The 9,962-nt window shown below is 34.7% G+C and overlaps 1 protein-coding gene, 1 long non-coding RNA gene and 1 pseudogene across 3 annotated transcripts in view; 2 read left to right on the top strand and 1 right to left on the bottom strand.

The window, feature by feature from the left end:
* LOC107704062 (uncharacterized) overlaps nt 1-2,442 on the bottom strand; it is a 30,897-nt gene extending 28,455 nt beyond the window's left edge. Inside the window, exon 1 of the long non-coding RNA XR_001635904.1 lies at nt 2,432-2,442. This is a non-coding gene — a long non-coding RNA (uncharacterized LOC107704062). The remainder of the gene's footprint in view (nt 1-2,431) is intronic.
* Nucleotides 1-9,962, top strand: part of LOC107704060 (gephyrin-like) — a 325,183-nt gene that overhangs the window by 119,623 nt on the left and 195,598 nt on the right. The window lies entirely within an intron of this gene.
* LOC107704061 (alpha-(1,6)-fucosyltransferase-like) overlaps nt 1-9,962 on the top strand; it is a 107,437-nt pseudogene that overhangs the window by 49,796 nt on the left and 47,679 nt on the right.

Raw genomic sequence — 9,962 nt, 5'->3', positions numbered from 1 at the left:
CCCCCATCTCAAAATACGTTCCCGCGACTATGTGTGTGTGTGTGTGTGTGTGTATATATATATAATTTTATATATATATAATTTTACAGACATTTTCATTAACCCTAAAACACAAAAGTACAAAATTCAAAATGCAGGTAAAACACCAGTAAAAAAAGAGGGGAAATTTCATCATATTAATACAGTACAGTGTACCCTTTTTACCATGGATATATACCTTTTTTTTTTTTCAATGATGCTCTTGTAAACAAAGCGTATAATTTATACATATACATATAAATTATACATTATACATTCTTCTGGATTGAGTCTGTCTCAGTTAGTTCTGTTTCGTCATGTCAATGCAAACAAAAATCTCTCTGGATTATTACAATTAATGGCAAAATGAATGTTTGGAAATGTAAATTGATATTTCCTACTGACACACTACTGCACAAGATAGAAATAACTGACTTAAAACCATTTTTTTAGCTGGTGAAAATACTAGTGTTCTAATCATTTTGGCCACCACTGTAATTTATATAAATAATGTAAATGAAATGCATGTATAATCAGAAATGTAAATACTAAATATATAAATATTTAATAATAGTTATTTAAATATATTAAGTTTTTTTTTTTAAATATCGAGTAGCTCTTCATTGAAGGAATAACTTTGTCTTATAATGAGATGTGTGTGTATATATATATATATATAATTATTTTTTTTTCCTTTTAATATTTAATTTATTTATTTATTTATTTTTAATGAGAAATGCTTGAGTTCATATTGAGATCTCTCACTTTTGATTGCAGAGTCATTGTTGAGATCTCTTCTGAAACCGAGTAGCAGGAGAGAGTCTCCTTTGGATCTGTGTTTCATCTCATTTCTCTGTTGAAGAAATAACTCCGATAGTTAAGTGCTTCCTTTTGAGACTTTTATTTCCTATTGGATTTTTTTTTCTTTTTTGGGGGGATTTGTCCCCTTCTTTTTTTAAACCCAGCCCCTGTAAGTGTAAATCCCTTCAGCTCAGAGTGCGGGTGAAAGCACATGGTCTGGCGGCGCTTGAGCGCTCTGAGAGCGGGATGGATAGATGCTGGGATCTCTGACCTTGACTGCATTGTTCTGCAGGGCCCATCTGCACCTCTCGATCCTTATGTTTGGACGACGCTAATGAACGAGAGACAGTGAGACATGAAAGACGTGTTCATTATTTGCTCTGGTGTCCTAATTAAAGCCTTGTTTGCAAAACACTTAAACAACATATTCCCAACTCTAGAGAAGAGCAGAGCAACAGATAGAGAGTGTGTTTCTATCTGTCTGATGTTCTATCATTCATTTTATCATTTAGTATTTTATCATTCAATCTACTGCATAATCGTTCAGTCTATTGTTCGATTGTTCCTGCTATCGTTCTGTCGTTTTCTTTCAATCTATTGTTCTATCTATTGTTTTATCGTTCAATCTATTGTTCCACTGTTTTATTGTTCAATCTGTCATTCTGTCTGCCATCTTGTCATTCAATCTATAGTTCATTTGTTTAATCCGTTATTCTGTCTATCGTTCAGTTTATCTGTTAATCTATCATTCTATCATGTTATTGTTCAGTCTAGTGTTCTATCTAACATTCTATCTTGTTCTTTCTGTCCATAAGGTCTATAAACCTTCAAACGTTTTATACTTTTTTCAAATCCTTTGTGAAACCACTATTCAGAGTTTCTTTTTACTTTTAAATTTCGGTTCATTTTAATTCTACTTCCTTACATTCAAATTTGAATTGCAATTCTGCTTCATGTTCAAATACAGGAATTCAACTGGAATTTGAAAGTCATTCTCAGTTCGTTTTTAAAAGATGTAAAACTGTGGCGTTTTGTGTCCATGTTACATTACCGCAATATTGAGCGTCAGCAAACTGTTCTGGGCAGTGAGTTTATAGATTTATGTGTCACACACGAGTTATTCTGACGTTTAGCTGATGGTGTCTTTTCTAACATGACTGACAGTCTCTTACTGCAGGGCTTAAATGTTAAGCGTCCCGCTCAAGGACATGATGGAGATTCAGGGCTCAAGTTCTTATTCTCCAGAAGAATCAGCACTTCCTCCACTTTAAGATTACGAGGCTGGAGTTTAATCCTGTAATCTTTTGAAGATTGTGTGATCATACATCTGGAGATCTCGTCTGATGTGCGTTCCTCACTTATCAATGATCTCAGAAGAAGACCTCATGTTTTGTTTCCCAAGAAATGGAAAAACAGTCAGTGTGAGCATGATCACAAATATAATAACGGGAAAGATTTTACTCCCAGAATAATTTTCAGCCTTTATACACATTATAAAAGGAAATGAAAATGTGAAGAATTCTACTTTTCTCTTTTTTTGTCTTGGCTTATGAAATCTGAATGCTGTGTCAGAACTGCTTTTTGGAATGCTTTTATCTTAAAGGCGTCATACCTTTTAAAATTTAAAATACCTTTTTTTTATAATTAAATTATTAATTGCTTTAAATAAATTCACTGAAAATCTTCTTGTTGTTGTTGCTTCCAAATCTCTATTTCACTTCTTCTGTTTCATCAAGATGTAACATTTTAATAAGTGTTTTTAGTGATATTCATGCTTTTCAGTAATAATAAAAATGTCATTATTATTATTATTATTATTCCAATAGACACATATTAGTTAAAAATGTAAATTGTTATACTTAACTTTAGTTGTTATTATTGCTATTAGTAGTATTAAATAATTAAAAAATAAACATTTAAGTCAATATGTGACAGCACAAAACCATTCTTAAGTCGCTGGGGTATATCTGTAGCAATAGCCAAAAAAATGGGTCAAAATGATTGATTTTTCTTTTATGCCAAAAATCATTAGGATATTAAGTAAAGATCATGTTCCATGAAGATATTTTGTAAATTTCCTACTGTAAATATATCAAAACTTAATTTTTGATTAGTAATATGCATTGCTAAGAACTTCATTTGGACAACTTTAAAGGCAGTTTTTTCAATATTTTGATTTTTTTGCACCCTCAGATTCCAGATTTTAAAATGGTTGTATCTCTGCCAAATATTGTCCTATCCTAACAAACCATACATCAATGGAAAGATTATTTATTCAGCTTTCAGGTGATGCATACATCTCAATTTCAAAAAATTGACCCTTATGACTGGTTTTGTGGTCCAGGGTCACATAGAGTATGTATTATTATAATATTTATCATTTATTATAGTTATATTATTATGATTATTATTATTTGTTATTATTATTCAATAATTGCATATTTATGTCAATTCAAATGTGTGATTTTTCATTATAAGTAATTGTTATTTTTATTACTAGTAGTAAATTAATGTTGATGTAAGCCAAAGTATTATCATTGTTAATAATTCACACTTTTCAAATTACATAATTTAATAATTACATATAATAAATATATTTCTTAAACACCATAATTTTAATTAGAAACACTGAAACAAAAGTGTAGAGTTTGGCTGCATTTAGCTGGAGTTGTCTGTTCTCTATAGTTTATTAGAACAGATTAATATCCTGTCCTGAAGCTTCTATGTTACAGTCTATCCCAGTTTTTGAGGAAAAGCACAGATTTCTAAATGGATGATTGCAGAGTTTGTGTTCTTGTTTTGATGTGGTTCTGGCAGATCCCTGCGCCCGTGTCCTGGTTTGATTAACAGCGTCCAGCATTTCCCAGATGAATCCTGTCCTAGATTGTCATTCCCCTTTGCTGGACCGTTGTAGCCCCCACACACACACACACACACACACACAAAGACATGCACTGCAAGGCTCCTGTTGTAGTCCGTCAAACCTTTGACCTTAAGTATAATTCATGGTGAGGTCACGCATGCATCATTCAGAGCTCATGGGGAGGTTTATTGCGGGCAGGTACCGCTGTGTGATGTACGACCCTCTGTCTGGGTTCTGGGCCGCAGCAGCGGGAGCCGTACGTCGTTGTGGTTCGAGCGGGTCATTTGGGTTGACCTTTCTTATTAGTGATTGACAGGTAAATGACAGTTGCACAGCGCCATAAAGATGATGAAGCTTTGAGTCTGAAAGGTCAGAGGAGGCGTTCCTGGGGAAGCAAAGCATGATGGGAACAGAGGGCGGAATGCTCAGGGTCTACTGATCAGGAAGCTTCACAAGCTGAGAGGGTTTTAATGTTTCATTTAAATATGAGTGGATTAGACTTTAATGTCTTTTCAGGTTAAAGAACATCACAAATTGCATGACGTACGAGTTTTTTTTTTTTTTTTTTCTTTTAAAAGGGTGTTTTTATTCGGTACTTTTTTTTTATTCAGTATAAAAAGTACTTTTATTCAGCAAGGATGCATTAAATTGATCAAAAGTGACGGTTAAGACATCTATAATGCTACAAAAGATTGCCATTTCAAATAAATGCTGCTGTTTTGAACTTCCAATTCATCAAAGAATCCTGAAATCAAAGTTTCCATAAAAATATTAAGCAACACAACTGATTTCAACATTGATAATCAGAGAAGTTTCTTGCGCAGCAAATCAGCATATTAGAATGATTCCTGAAGGATCATGTGACACTGAAGACTGGAGTAATGATGCTGAAAATTCAGTTTTGATCACAGCAATAAATTACATTTTACAATTCAGAAAATAGTTTATTTTAAATTGTAATAATATTTCACAATATTACTGTTCTTACTGTATTTTTTGATCAAATAAATGCAGCCTTGGTGAGCAGAAGAGGTTCTTTCAAAAACATAAAAAAACTACGTACTGACTGAGCGCAAAACAGTTTGTTTATAAAGCTTATAAAACCTGCAGCATCACATGTACAGTAGTGGGGAATATTACTTTTTAAGTACACACACAAGTAGCTATTACTCTTTTTCTTCCATAGAAAATGGCAAATGACTTATTTTTGTGCTGTTTTTCCTCACCGTAAGTTGGCTGATGATTTTCTCTCACAGAGCAGTATAGTTATGTTAGTCTTATATCTTAATCTTAAATGATTTGTATGTTAAAGCATGCTATGCTCATCTCAAGGCTCTGTAAACAAGAGCTCTGTTGTTGACAGACCTGGCAGAGCTGGAGGGAGAAGTGTTTCCGTTGTTGATCTTCTGTCCTTATTAGGGATATGCCGGTATCAAATTTTCATGTTGCGATTAATTGGAGAGAGAGAGAGAGAGCGCGAGAGAGAGAGAGAGAGGATTAAAACAAATAATTTAATAAGCATGTCATCCTTCTCATTGAATACCTATACTTAACGCCCCCAATAAATATTTTATCTGAAAATTGCTCATCAAATTTTTTAAACAAATCCTTAAGAAAATTAAAAAGATCATGTAATATTCCACATTTTAAAAACAAATGTTCTAAGTCTTCTTGTTTTCCACAAAATCTACATTCACCACCCACTGCTGAATTCAGGTGCGTCACATGTCTGTCTGTAGCTATTGCCCCGTGAATAATCCTCCACTGTAGATCTGCTGTTCTCTTCTCTATGGGAGGCTTATACAGGGCTCTCCACCTGTCCCTCACAAGGAAATCTGATCCTAACAATCTTGACCACTTTGAACCTTTTATTCTCTTGTGAAAATTTTGATGTATGACTTTTACTGAAGAATCGTAAATTGCTTTCTTTGATGTTGATTCAAAATAGTCCAGCTGAGGTGTTTTAAAAGACTGTAAATTAAATTTACAATTAAAGAGAATTGTGTCCATATTCAAAACTGTAGATACACTTACTGAAGACAAAAGCCTTGTTTGGATCATTGGATTAAAAAATAATGGTTCCTCCAGAACCCAGTGTCTTGTGTCATCACTACTCCGATCCACTTTAAAAACTGTTTTCCAGGACTGTAACACTGCCTTATAGAAGGGAATGATCTCTGACAAACTCACTTTCTCCAAGTCCATTATGAACAAATGTTTATCCAAATCGAGTCCACCTGCGTTCTTCAAAATTAGTCTTGCAGTATGGGCCCAAGCTAAGTCTTTGTGATATAAAAGTCTTTGTGCTGCTTGTATCCTGTAAGCTGTCAACCGACTTCTCACATCCACCAGCCCTTGACCTCCTTCATGGACAGGTAAATAAAGTGCTGCAGCATGGATCCAGTGTGCCCCACTCCAAAAAAAATTCACGATTGTCCGTTGTATTTTACAAACCAACTCAACTGGAGGCTCCATAACAGCCATTTTATGCCACAGTGTTGAGGCTGCCAAGTTGTTAGTGACCAAGACTCGCCCTCTGTACGACAATTGTGGTAATAGCCAGTTCCATTTAGACAATCGGGCTGACACCTTCTCCAGCAATCCCTCCCAGTTTCTTGTCTGAAAATGTTCATTCCCTAAAAAAACACCTAAAGCTTTTATCCCTTCTCTGCCCCATTGTAAACCACATTGTAGTTTTGGAGGTCCTACATCTTCACACTTACCAATAATATATCCCTCACTTTTCCCCCAGTTCACTCTGGCTGAGGATGCCTTTTCATATGTCCCAATAATTTTCATTAAAACTTTCACATCATCTTGGCCCTTTATAAACACGGTAACATCATCAGCATACGCTGACAAGGATACTTTAAATGTACTCTTTAAATCTGGAATTGAAATTCCAGTTAGTTCCTTCCTTAATCTGCACAAAAATGGTTCAATTACCAGACTATATAACTGTCCAGAAAGTGGACATCCTTGTCTAATACCCCTGGACATCATTACAAACTTTTAACTGTTGTTTTCATCAATGCAGTAGAAAATTAAGTATAGTTTTGACAAAAAATCCTGATATTTGCTTTACCGACATCCCACCATTGACCAAGATTTTCAAAAGTGTCTTTCTTAAGCTTCCACTTATCCCTCAATACAGTGAAAAGATACTTATGATCAACTTGATCAAAAGCTTTTTCTTGATCAAGCAAAGAATCCCTAAATTAAAATGATTACTTCAATTAAAATCAAATCATATCACACAATAAAAATAAATTATCCATAATTGATCTATCTGGTATACGATAGTACTGGTCTCTATGAACTATTTCATGTAGATATTTTTTAAGTCTATTTGCCAACACCTTTGAAACTATTTTGTAGTCTGAACATAGCAACGACACTGGTCTCCAGTTTTTTAATAATCCCAAATCTCCTTTTTTAGGAATTAAAGATAGAACTGCTCTGCAACAACTTGTGGGTAATGTCTTTCTTTTGATGCAATCCATCAGCAGTTCATTAAAATCCTGTCCAAATAATTCCCAAAAAGCCTGATAGAACTCCACAGGTATACCATCCACTCCTGGGGATCTTCCAGGAGATAATTGTCTCATTGCATCTGTGAGCTCTTGCAAAGTTATTTGTTCATCCAGTGATTTTCCTTGTTCATCTCTCAGCTGAGGCAGATCACAAAGCAATTCAGCAATACTTCCAGAGTCACAATTCTGAGCACTATATAAACTGGAATATAAATCTACTGTCATTTTCCTCATTTCCATAGGGTCAGAAGTTACAGTTCCATCAGGACGTTTTATGTGGCACAACTGTTTTTGTTGAAAACTTTTCTTTTCCAGATTAAAAAAGAAAGCACTAGGAGCATCCATATCTTTGATTGAGGAAAATCTTGATCTTATAAGTGCTCCTTTTACCTTTTATTGTAAAAAAGATCCAAGGTCTTCTTTTTTCTTGTTTAACCTTTCATTATTCACAGTTCCATTATTATTCAGAATGTCTTTTTCCAAAAATGCAATGTCTCTTTGTAAACTTTTAACTGTTGTTTTCATCAATGCAGTAGAAAATGAAGTATAGTTTTGACAAAAAAATCCTGATATTTGCTTTACCGACATCCCACCATTGACCAAGATTTTCAAAAGTATCTTTCTTAAGCTTCCACTTATCCCAAAAAAACTTAAACTTTTCACAGAAACTATTGTCTTGTAACAATTTGACATTAAAATGCCAAAAATAGCAAGATTTAACCACTTTTTTAAAATTGAAATCAAAAGTAATCATATGGTGATCTGAAAACCCACATGGCAAAATAGAAACATTTATTACTTTATTATTCCAAATCTTCCCCAAGTAAAAACGGTCTAACCTTGCACCACTAACTTGATTATCTGATACTTTTAACCATGTATATTGTCTAACTCCAATGTTTCTACTTCTCCACAAATCTATTAAGTCAAACTCATTTATAATTTTTAACAACTCTATGCTTGATTGATTATGAGGCTCCTCTCCATTCCTATCAACTATAAAATTGGTTGTGCAATTACAATCACCCCCAATTACCATGCACACTCTATCAACCTTCTGAATGACTGATCTCAATTCCATAAAAAAACCACACGCTCATGTCCATTATTAGGAGCATATACATTGATTAAAACAAACGTTATTCCTCCAAACTCTACTTTAGTTAAAAGTGCTCTTCCTTTTACAATTTCCTCCACTGATAAAATATTTACATTCAATTTTTTGGAAAAAAAGAACAGCTACCCCAGCACTTGTATTTGTTCCATGGCTAAGAACATACTTTCTTTCCCACCACATACCCCACTGAGTCTCATTATCATTACTTGTATGCGTTTCTTGCAAAAAAACTATATCAATTTGTTTAACAAACTCAGCAATCATGGCTAATTTATTCCTATCTCTGCCCCCATTTATATTAAAGGAACCTAGTTTTAAAAGTTCCATAGAGAAATAGAAATAAAGAAAGATTGATAGAAACAAATACAGGAAGTAACGTATTAGATTCACCTTATGCATTTGAACATTTTATTTTCGCAAAGTTCTTTTTTCTTTCCGTAATTTGGCTAGAATCTTCTTCAATCTAAACCTCTTCTTCTTACATAGGGCTCCGTAGCTCACAACTTTCTGCATTGACACGACTAACCATATGAATTTGTCTATATCTGGAAAAAAATCCTTTACCTCAACAGTTTTTCCAAACGTTAAGTCCAGAAAATCATTAATCTCTTGCACCGAGTATGTTTCATCTATGTTCTGTGACCCAAACTCAGACATGTCAGATAACTCAGACAATGTATCATCATCCTTCATTCCATAATCCTCACTTTTTTCAACATCTGATCTTTCAGTATTTTCTATACTAACCACTTCACAAGGAACACTTTCACTTACTTTCTCTGCCACTGTGACTATACTATGTTCCAAGACCTCATGTTCCCCTACCATATTCATCATTGTATCTTCTTTATTTTGATTTCCATCTGCGCTTTCACATGATTCATCATTTTGAGCCGTACTCTCCTCTTCAGGCTGAGGCTGTATTGTTGCATTATTTACCTTAGTTACAGATACACCACTAGGCCCTGCAGCCTCCTCATTAGCCTGGGCTCTATGCGGGCATGCCAACTTTTTGTGCCCGATATCTCCGCACTCAAAACACTTTAAGCTACCTGTATTAACATAGAGCATATATGATTTCCCTTCATGTACTACTCTGAAAGACACGTCTAATTCTGGCACATTCAAAAACATAAACACCTGTCTCCTGAAAGACATCACATGTTTCAATGCTTCATTTTTACATCCTAATGGGATCGTTTTAATCGCACTAGCACATTTACCATACTGAGCTAATGCACGGTCAATATCCTCATTTCCAATAAATGGTGGAACATTCGATATATAAACTTTTGTCGTGGGTGTAACAAGCGGTGAAACAGTAACAAAATCGCCACTTACCACAATCCCGTTGTTTACCAGGCGGTTTACTAACTTCTCCTCTTTAACAAAAATCACTACCGCTTTATTCATCCTGGAGGCCGAAGAAATGTTGTCATATCCAACCTCTTCTCCGACCGCCAGTAGTACATCCTCCACTGATACACCCTGAGCAGGTACGCATCGGACTCCATGACGCCGCGAAACAGGTGGTTCTCCCCCCGTCAGAAGTGACGCCATTCCGACGCTTCGGTGAACACCACCAATACGTGGTTTTAAAGGTCTAAAATCAGCTTTACAAAATTATGAT

This window comes from Sinocyclocheilus anshuiensis, unplaced genomic scaffold, assembly GCF_001515605.1.
Source record: "Sinocyclocheilus anshuiensis isolate Anshui unplaced genomic scaffold, SAMN03320099.WGS_v1.1 scaffold534, whole genome shotgun sequence".
Lineage (NCBI taxonomy): Eukaryota > Metazoa > Chordata > Actinopteri > Cypriniformes > Cyprinidae > Sinocyclocheilus > Sinocyclocheilus anshuiensis.
The sequence above is the reverse complement of the archived record's forward strand: the minus strand, read 5'-3'. Positions and strand labels throughout refer to the sequence as shown.